This window comes from Bidens hawaiensis, unplaced genomic scaffold, assembly GCF_021521415.1.
Source record: "Bidens hawaiensis isolate Kalapana, Puna unplaced genomic scaffold, B.hawaiensis_p1.1 tig00009686_1, whole genome shotgun sequence".
Classification (NCBI taxonomy): domain Eukaryota; kingdom Viridiplantae; phylum Streptophyta; class Magnoliopsida; order Asterales; family Asteraceae; genus Bidens; species Bidens hawaiensis.
In genome coordinates this window covers 184,637-196,075 of record NW_027491726.1, presented here as the reverse complement: position 1 = coordinate 196,075, position 11,439 = coordinate 184,637, and positions in this window count along the sequence as shown.

The following is an 11,439-nucleotide window of genomic DNA, read 5'->3' as shown; positions in this document are numbered from 1 at the left end:
CTTATTTAAGCTCTCACAATAGTTTAGTGTTCAGAAACTCAATACACATACAAACACGGAAGGGTTCTATGCAGAAGTAAACTTTTTTTTTTTTTGGTAGATAATGCAAATAACAAAATAAATCATTCAGTTTTTTTTCCTTTACATTTTCAGAGTTTTAAAATACAAGGAAATGGATACAATCCACTATTTATCCAACTTCTCTAACTCTCCAGAAAAACTAAAAGTAAAATTCGTGTATTTACATAACCTGTATGTGTAAATCATTTTATATAAGCTTAATAAATAAACATACGAGGAAACTATATTATTGGGTTTTTTTATGTATATTACATAAATATTTGTTTGTAAGTAGTAAAAGTTTATAAAAATATAAACCATTGATAAAAAAAAGTTAGATGACTTAGATATGTGTTTTTCTTACTTTCGATAACACAGTCTTTTGTAACACACTCTCCACACATATAATACTTGGGTATTGTTGCTTTTTAAGAGGTAAAATGTTTGTAGTATACGAACTACATCTGCAAACATCTGTAACAAAAGAGATGGACTAAAACCTTTGTAGTCTGTAAGAAGAAAACTGTTTGTTTTTTAACGTCTGCAAACTGCTAAAATAAACTTTCTACAAGAACTATTCAACCAAACACAAGAACTTTATATATGTATCATGCAATTCAATTCTAGATAATAATAAACAAAGCCCCACTAATTCAATTCTAACCCAAACACAACTTTTCAATTCAATCTTTTTAAGAAAGAAAAAGAAAATATTATCTATCAATGCAATTCGATTCTAAATGATAATCAACAACACAAACCACAACAATTGCACCATGTAATCCCCAAAGTTGATAAACATGTCCTCTAATTACATATATAAACATGGGGTTTGACAAATAAAAGTTACTTGAAGAGAAGACCAGTGAACAACGGTAGTGATGGGTGGTGTGTAGTTAATGGTGGGGTGCCGCAGGGGGGGGGGGGCGGTGGTGCCGCAGGGGGGGGGGGGGGAGGGTGTTAAGAAAGTGGAGAGTAAATTATATTTTTAGGGTTTGAGATATGAGAAGAGGGTGGAAGACTTAGAAGTGGTTGGTCCATTCGTATAGCAAGAAGAGGGAGGACAAACATTTTTTTTTGGGAAATGTCTTCCAAAAAACAAATGGTTTGCACCTCAACATTTGCGCGTAGTCTGCGCTAAGTAGACAAAAGAGGCAGGAAGACCTTTTTCCAAAAAAGAAAAACCCCCTACCCCCTTTCTCTTTTCTTCTTAATCTTATCGCAAACAGTCTCCGGTCAACCACCCCTTCTTGTCGTCCTATCTCCGCTCACAGTCTCACTTACATCTTTTACATCCCAATCTTTTGATTCCCTCGTGCATAAATAACCAATGTTGTTTGTCTCTAACCAAGCACAAAGCTTGTACTGTATTTTTTCTCAACAGTTTAATTAATGCGTTTTTGTCCGAAAATTTTGATACGCGGTGTAAATTTGTTAATTTTTGTTCGAAAATTCTGAGTTTGGCCACTCCGGTTTATGAATTTTTTATACGTATTGAGTCTAGCCACTCTAACGTTTTCGTCCAAGCTTCGCCCCTGTCTCTATCCATTTCTCTGTCTTCCTACTCGACCTACACATGTTCTCCCACTCTCTTTCTTTCGACTGTATTTTCAGCAACATCTCTAGATTTCAACCCTATATATTACCGATCCCTATTTAAGACTACTATGCACCGCCCATTTTATGGACCCAATCAGTGAAAATTGTATACTACGAACTAATTTATGAATAGGAGGGAGGGGAGCAAAACCGCAATATGGCCTAACCACTTGCAATCGTTGATATATGTCACGTCTCGTTAAAACTTAACTCTTGACAAAAACTAAAAATGTCTCAATTGAAAAACACAATGAAAGAAAAATAGCATGAAGAATAAATAACACACTACTCTTTGAACAGTGAAAGAAAAATAACATGAAAAGTAACCAGTGGCGTATCTAAGTGTTGTTCAGGAAGGGGGGGGGGGGGGGGGGGCATAGACCCCAATGAGATTCGTCTCAACAGTAGAAAATAACCGATTTCTTTTAGTAGAACCTTATCAAATATTTAGGAGGCATCTTATATGAGAAAGAAACTGAATACAAAGAGAAGAAAATAGAAGAGGGTGAGTGGTTTTTTTCACTCTTTTTTTGAAGGGAAGCTGTCACACCCCAACTTACGGCGGAATATGCTGGGGTGCGACATTGATTGTATCATAGTTCAGAAGACACTAAGAAAAATACACGTGTCAATATCTAAATTATTCATTCATATATCAAATTTCAAAAGCACAAACACCGTTTCAAAAGAAATACCGTTACAATTAAATATTCAAAACATAAATAAATCATAATAAATGTGTTCTTCATTCATCATAGCAACCTAAGGTATCATCTAACTTCCATTCTTGATTCATCCAATAAAGCTACATGCATCATGCGTGAAAATATATATATTTTTGTCAACATAAAGTTGAGCAAGTAAACCACAGTTTTTGAAATACATATAATACTAAAATGACAATTCCATGCAATAATCGTAAATTATTACAACTAGTAAACAATAAATAAAAGTTGTCTTTTCAACTGAATCGCGTTGATAACGGTTTACTCCGACGGCGTATGATCATACTAATGAGGATGAGGATGAGGATGCGGTATCAACCAACATAAATTAAACACATAGTCATATTCGCATGTAACAACAAATCGAACAATTACAATTATGCATATAACGGAATTGTAGTGAAAACAATAAGTTGATTTTGAAAGCATAACGCCCCCAAAATTGTAAAGCGGTAAAAAGGGGGATGTGAATTTAGTTACCTTAACAAGTGGATTAAGTGAGGATGAGATAATAATAAGAACTAGAATGAGAGCGGTCAAGCTCCTCGAGGTTCACTGACAAATATTCATAGACGTTAATTATAACAAGAATTAAATATAATTATAGCGAAATACTAAGATTTATGACGGATTTTGAGATTCGATATGGTTGTATGAAACATTAAAATATTATTTCATACACTTTCGTTAATTATAAGGGTTATTATTATATTTATATTTGTTGTTGTTGTTGTCCATATTATTATTATTATTATTATTATTATTATTATTATTATTATTATTATTTTTATTATTAGTATTATTATTGATTTTAATAAATAAAATAAATATTATATACAATAATATATTAACGAAAAAATACGAGATAAAATAGTTTGAGCATTGATAAGATAACAATACGTCTCATTTAAGCGATTGATAAAAAGAATTTATTGTTATTTTATTTAGTATATGTACAACATATATATATATATATATATATATATATATATATATATATATATATATTACATGGCTAGTAAAAGTCTAATGACACGAAAAATATTAAATTCGGAGTTCGTTTCTTGAAGAAAATGCATATTTAAGTATATATACATATATTAATATCAAAATCTTTGATTAAAAGTAAATAAAAAAAATAATAATAATTAAAAACATCAAAACCGGGCCTGGGGGATTCGAACCCGCGCCCCAGGCCGGTTTAATACTTGAGAAAACACACGCCTGCCATCAGGCCAGCGCCTTAGTTTGATAAATCATGGAAACTGTAAATATAAATGCATTATGCGCAGTTTATGTTCCTCCAAAAATCAAAACCCTAGAATTTAAATCCGCTTAATTGATTATCGTTGATTCAAATTGAGTTAGGGTTATCAATTATTGACTAAAAACGACCTAACTACATAAACTAATTACCGGAATTGATAATGGATTAATTAGGGAGATCGATGAACTAGGGTTTACTGCTCAAGTTTGAGATTGATGAGGGTTTGAACAGCTTCAAATGATGGAATTGACTTAGGGTTTATGATTGTGAGGTAATGAGGGATGTGTGGGCAAGTTTAATTGTGAAATGATCGGGTTTATATAGTGTTTTAAGGATGGCTATGCCGCAGTTCGTTATTAACGAGTCATAGCTGTCAATTGTTAATGATTTACTAAGTTTAGGGTGTCGGTAGGATCGGATTATGGTAAGCGATGGTATGGTAATATCAATTTCGTCAATTAGTCCGTGAATTATCAAGAAAGATGGGGGGGGGGGGATCTTGTTGGCTGATTGTAAGAGGGAGGAGGAAGGAGTGAAGGAATTTTGGTTAATTTGCGATAAGGTCCTTAGTCTTTAGTTGTGGGTGCATAAGTGGGTATTTTGTTAGTTTAGGGTTGATTTTTCATGATGTTCAAAGTTATAATCAATTATATAAAATAAAACAAATAAATAAATAAAATATTAAACAAATACGAACTTCATTGATAAAATACCCGAACCCGGGCCGAAAAGAAACGGAAAACCCGAAATGTTATAGAAGCCATAAAAGCCGATGAAAAAGATGAAGTTGCATTGGGAAATCAAATTTCCATTTGAGAAAATGTGGTCATGAAAACATATGGTCTTTTAAAGATTAAATACAATTTTTAAACAACCCCTTTCTGTTCAACTAAAAGAACAAATTAGACCTTTTATTAATTTGGAATTTAAGCATATTATAGTAATTCATAAGTAAATTACATTAAGCATATAATATATAATGTTAGATATAATAGTAATTAAAGAAACACGGATCTACTCCCCACTAATGGGTCCTAGATCTAATGTGTCAACAGGGTAGGATACGGTTAACTGCCAATACGATATGAATACAATTCCCCAAGTCCAGTGACGTGAACCTGCAAAACAGACACCGTGAGCTCGTTACGGGAAGGACAAGAGGGGGGGTCTTCCCGTAACCATCCTCCGGCGTTAGAATAAGTACAATTCCGATGAAGATAAAGTACTTAAGTAAATTGAGAGAGTATAGTGGGAGTGAATGAATACCTCATGATGATGAGAGAGTATTTATAGCCGAAGGGTGTGGGGAAGTAATTGGGCCAGCTGTCCCTTTAGAAGATGCTCTTATAACCTCCTGGACGCGTGTCCTCATATGATAGGTTTAGCTTATACGTTGCATGTGTATGTATAACAACCTAGACACGTGTCCTTCTGATATTGGTTGAAGGGTAATATTAGCCATGTGCATGGTTATAACGGCCTTGCCAGGTGTCACTGGCTGATTGGCCGAGGGATTACGTATTGCCCAAGAAAGCATCTTGGCAAATCTTCTAGAAGGTAATTAGTTATTGACAGCTGTCCCGGAGCATTACCTCGTGGTCATTTACGCGGAAGGGTATTCCTTCTTGCGGATGACTTTTGAGGGTGTCAGGATGCTTCTGCATGTGCTATGAGGGTGTTTCTTCCTCGGATGATTTATGCGGATGGTTCATACGTCCCGCGGGTGCCTTATGAGGGACTTCTAGTTAACTTTCGGGTATTACTTAAGGGTATTTGGGTCTTATTGGTACCCTACCTCAATAAGTCCCCCTAGTCTAGTGTTTCTTCCGTGTGAAGTATTTTATGCGAGTGAAATTCTGGACTTAATGTGAATTTGGGGATTTTTAACTTTGCAAGTTGCCGAGAAATATCTTTTGTTGCTTGTGGATAATCATGAAAAAATGACAAGTTGACCACTCGCTAGTGCGTGTGCAGGTGACAGGACGTTTATGACGGCTATCACTGTACCCGACTGTACAACTTTTCCCCTTTTTCAAGTTTCGCGCGTGACATGGCGATTGTCTACTGGGTGGTTTTTTCTCTCTCCACTGTTCGCATCCCATCGCATTAATTGCGATGAGTATAAATAGGGGGAGTTAACTTCTTTTTGAAGTTTTATCCCCTTTGAATTCTGAATACTAACTTGCTTTCTTTCTCTGGAACTTTCAATCTTTTCCTTAATTTTCTTTTAAATAACCTAATATTTTACCAAGTGTTTTCTGTAATGGCAACTGTTCAATCTAAGGTTGATGAGATAGAAGTCCACTGGGATCTGGACGAGTACCAAAAACTCATCACGACCTATGGTATTCCGCCGGAATGGGAACCAGAGTTCCCGTATGCCGGTTCTATTGCCAGTTTCCCACCCCCTGGGAAGATGGCTTTGTATGCCGACTATTTTGATCGTGGGAACTTTGGCCTCCCCATCACAAAGTTTTTTCTGCGGGTGATTAAGGCATTTGGGATTCACTTATCTCAACTTCACCCTCGTGCCGTCATGAGAATTCGTTACTTCGAGTTCGTGTGTATGGCACATGAGATAGTACCCAGGTTGCACCGGTTCGTTGTATTTTACAAGATGGCTAGCCGGAATGGATGGTTTACTTGCCATAGTTTGACTGACAGAGTTATCGGCAACGTGACTGAGGAGACTCCAAGGATTGGAAGAAAAAGTTTTTTAGGATCTCTGAGGACGTGGTGCCAGAGACCATGGTCCGTCGTGCTATTAATGACACTCTCATTGATATTACTCCGGCTGCCCATGAGAAGCGATACTGGTTCCATAAGCTGGCTTCTTCACCAACCTCGATGCGGGCGCTCCCTGAGGAAGCCCTTGTATGGGCGGGCATGAGCCGGCTATGGCCGTCTCCATACCCGGAACCTGTTTTCATTGAACTAGACGGCCGTAATTTCTACAACTATGTTTTTTGTCTTGTCTTTTTGAAGTTCTATTATTGATGTCTGCATTTGTTTTCAGGTCTTGGATCGATGTTGTATGCCCTAGATGACGTCAAGGGCTGCGTGGGTAGGAATATCCGTGACGCGAAGGATACACCTGTCCTTGAAAAGACTGCAAAGTACTTTCTCTTTCCGGTCAAATTACGTGCTGAACCAATTGTCTCGGAGGCTATCTTCGAATCATGTGCGTATATCCTGAACCCTCCGCCTCTTAACATGCTGACCTCCGACGGGACAATCGTCATTTTAAGTGACGATTCTGCCATCCTTGAGGGGGAAAGCTCAGATGATGCTTCTGAAATTTCATCTGTCTCACATTTGCTAGCAGAACTTTACCGGAAGAGACCTTTCCACGTTTCCCAGGCGAGTGACGTAGGCACCAGTTCTGCGGACGCCTGGAAAGGACCAAAGACGAAGATGCGCCGGACACATCGTCCGAGGAAGCTGCTACCCAGTCTTGCGGAACCTCTGGGAACGGTGAAGGGTGAGCTTTTGCTTGTTCCCTTTTGTTACCTTTTTGAAACAAGACATAATTACGATTTTCTTATGCAGATCCGGAAATTATTGATGACGGTGTGACTGGGAGGCTATCAACACCGACACCAAACGTTAAGAAACAACCGTCTCCTCCACCAAAGAAGGAGGCGGATAAACCTGCTACCCCTCCAACCGAAGCAAACGTGGAGGGGTCTAATGTTCAACCGGTGACTAATGAGTCTCTGGACTATCTTTTTCAGGGTGAAGGAGCCACTGGTTCTCAAGATGATAATCCTGAAGTCACTGCAGAGGGCTTCAGGATTTATGAATCTCCTCCGCGACCTCCTCCTCAATTTTATATTACCTCTTCACCTTTTACAACGAGCGGAGGAGGTGACTTTTTATTCAGACCATCTGTCCATGAGGTTGGATGGGGTTCCTCACAAGGTGCCCCGCAACAATCAAATGTGGCTCCTGTCCGCCTCGAGACCTCAAGTTCCCAGTTTTTTGGGGATGCCGCTTTGGGGTCTGACTACGACTTGTTCGTCCCTCCATGGGACATTTTGAACGGGTCTCGGGTTTAGAATCCCGAAACTTGCATGAGTTTTATTAAAAACTGCATGCCGCCTACTGAAATGACGTATCAGCAGACTCGTTCTCGCCAAGAACTTCACACTGATTTATCAGTTTCTTTGACTTACAGCTTAGCTTGTTGTCAAGAAATCTTGTGCGAGTGGCGTACGATGGGCGGGAAGTTGGGTGAGGCAACTCGGGCCGTGGATGCTGCCAAGAAAGAAACTGAGGAGCATCGCAAGGAGACAAGTGCAGCTAGGTGGAAACAGATTGACGCCGAGGCTGCACTTAACCAAGAAAAGAGCCAGAGTGCTGCTGCTGCTCATCAGTGGAAAGAGGCCTGCGAGAGGTCTAACGCGACTCTTGAAGCTGCTCAGGCTGAGACCCAAAGGAAGAAGGACGATTTGGCGAATGCACAAGAAGAAGTGTCTCGCGAAAGTGCCCGGATCCTAGAGCTCGAGAATGAGCTAAGGTCGCAGAGGGATCAATCCGAACTTAAGGACAAAACAGCTGCTGAAATGCGGTCTGCATATGACTCCCGCCTGCAATCCCAAACTGAAGCGGACAGCCGCACCTCCGCCGAACTAAAAGAACTTCGTGGCGGGGCGGAGCGTGCTGAGGGGGACAGGCAATGGTTCCTCAACAGTGGACTTGATTCTGGAAGGGTTTTCCAAACGTTATTTTATCTGTGCACTTCAAGTTTTGCTTGCTAATATGTTCCTTATGTTTTGTTGTTAGGTCATCCGTCATGTCAAGAAGAGGACGGAGCTTACTGACTGCTTCGTGAATCTGACAACTGCTTCGGAAGGAGTTGGCCGGGTAAAAGGCTTTAATGTAGGGTTGGCATTTGCCCAGTCCGGTCAATATATTGAGAGCCATCCCCTTCATGGCCTTGATGCGGAGTAGGAGCTTGGTATGCGGGTCAAAGAATATGATGACCTAATCTTCCCGCTGCAACATATGCTTCCGGAATTTGCCTTGGCTGAGGACGGCGTGAAACAACCGCGGGTCTACATAGATGATGAATCTGAGGATGACGAATCTAATGATGACAAGTCTGAGGATGCTTCCCAAAATGCTCCGGAAGACTCCTCGGCCCCTAATCCATAGGATAGATATAGGAGCTAGGACTTGTAATTTCTTTCCATATTTTTGTAATCATCATTTTTGAATATTAATGGAAAGAACTTTATGTTCAGTAAACATTGTTTTTGTTTATGAGAGAATATCTTTGTGAGATATTTTTGAATTTTGAATATTGGTGCAAGTTGGATAATATTGATGACGTGACAGAGAGAGAATTTTAAGCGGTGGGTGACAAGACGTGTAGAACGCCTTTATACAGCCTGTCACGCTTTTTCGAATCTCCCGCCTAACATGTCAGCCATCCCATGGTCCGCATTTTCTCTTTCCTCTGTCAGTCACACGGTCACATTAATTGCGATGGGTATAAATAAGCCTTTGATGTCTCCAACCCATTCTTATCACTTTCATCCTTTCTTTTTCGATCATATCAGAGAATTCTCTCTCGATTGTATTACTCTCAGATTTTCTCTTTCGATCACATGGCAGGCCAAAAGAAAAATCCTCCCGCTATTCATGAAGTCGGGTGCGACATTAAAGACAAGGACTTTCAAGATGTTAAAAATGTGTATGGCTTTCCATCGGAATGGGAGGCCGAATGTCCGTCAAAAGGGGCATTAGCAACAGCGCCTCTGGCAAAGAAGATTGCGGTCTATCTTGATCATTTTACAACTGGTAACTTCCGGTTACCCGTGACGAAGTTTTTTCGGTCTGTTCTGAGAGCCTATGGGCTTCACTTATCTCAAATTCACCCGTTTAGGATGCTAAGAATTCGACACTTCGAATTCTGTTGCCAAAACTATGACCCATCCGTCAATATGTTTGCCATTTTTTATAAAATGACATATCGTGACGGATGGTATGGTTTTGCCACCACCGGGAAAGGTCCGATTGGCTTCGAATGGCTCCGGAGCATCCACGGGTGGAAATCCAAGTTTTTTGGATCCGAGAAGATGTCATTCCGTTTACCATGACCCGGCGGAAACCAGTAGACGCGGCTCCTGAGATCCCCGTTATTGAATATGAGGGTCATAAATGGTTTGATACCTTGACCCGAGTACCAACACCCATGCGCCCTATTCACGAAGGGGCAATGGTTTATACGAAGATGAACCGATTGTGGCCGTTTCCTACTTTGGAGCCTTACTATGAGAACTCTGGCGGAGGTAAGTTCTTACTTGTAATAATCCAGATTTCCCGTTTTCTTATTTTAACGTTCACCGATTACAGGTGAGGGTACAAAATTTTCCATTCTGTTGGACAAGGTAGGGGGCATGATTGTACGCCGCCCCATTATACAGCATGACGTGCCTTTTTTGGAGCGCACGCGGAATAACTTCCTTTTCTCCACCACACTTACTCCGAAGCCTACTGTCTCCGAGGCAATGTATGCTCAAGGTGAGGAGTTTGTCACAAAGTGTGAAGGTATTCTTCAACCTCGACCTATAACTGCCGCTACTTCGAGCAGGGTGATAGTACTTCTTTCGTCTAGCGAAGAGTCGTCACTCTGCGAAGGAGGGTTATTAATTGGTGCCACTAACCCATCGCATTCGACTGTAGGTTTGATCCGTAAGCAAGATTCGAAGGCCACCACCGATCCATTAACAGGTGAGGAGAGTGGTCCTCAATCCGTTGAGGGTGAACCTCAGGTCACGGAAGCAGGTGCTTCAAAGGCTGCTGGCAAGCGGAAAGCACAGCCTTCCGATGCCGCGCCCCTCTAGAAGAAGAAGAAGAAAAAGGAGAAGACCAAGGTACTGGACTTGGGGGCTCGTCTCCAAGAACTTTCCGCCCAAGAGGCTTCTAAGGGTGATGATTAACTGTTTTGAACTCTCATGATTATACTTGGACTTACTGCTTCTTGGTGGCTTTAAAAGTTTTACTTTGGAAAATTTTTCAGGTTTCAAGAATTCAATTGCTGCACAACTTCCGACTCCACCAACCTCTTCGTTAAACACTGTTCCAGATCCGATCAATTTGTCGGATACTTCTCCTATCAGGGAGAAGGAGGTTGGTGAGTCCGAGTGTCCCCATATGTCTCCACCCCGTTACGAACATCGTTTCCGAAATCAGGGTGGGGTCAGTGTTTTTAAATATGGAGGGCAGACTTCCTCGTCTCACGTGGAGGAAGATACTGCTCCGCATAATCCTCGGTGGTCGCTATGTCGGAATTCAGTATTAAGCGACGCGGACGTTTGTCACGAATCTCTCCAAGAGAGTCTCCCTCATGCCGGGAGGGAACGGCAACGCCGCCGCATCCGCCAGGAGCTGTTAAACTCGAACTCCTATCATTTGGCGAATACTGTTTTCACCAACCAAGAGATATGCTGGGTTTGGTTGGCTATGAATGAGGAGCTGGATGAAACCGAGCTTAAGTTGCTTGACGCCAAAAAAGAAGCTCTCAAGGCGTTAACTGAAGCTCGGGAGAGTCATCGAGCTATGGAAGCTGATAAAGCTGACCGTCTTGTCACTGAGGAAGCTAAGGCGACTCTCCAAAAACAACTGGATGAGCAAGCTGAGCTAATAAGGACTCTTCAAGCTGACTCAACGGCCAAGGATAAGCGCTTATCCGCTCTTAGCACCAAGAACCGAGACCAAGCTCTGGAATGTGCTGGTTACAAGATGGACCTTATCCGGGCTCAGGCGGATAAGAAGTGGCTT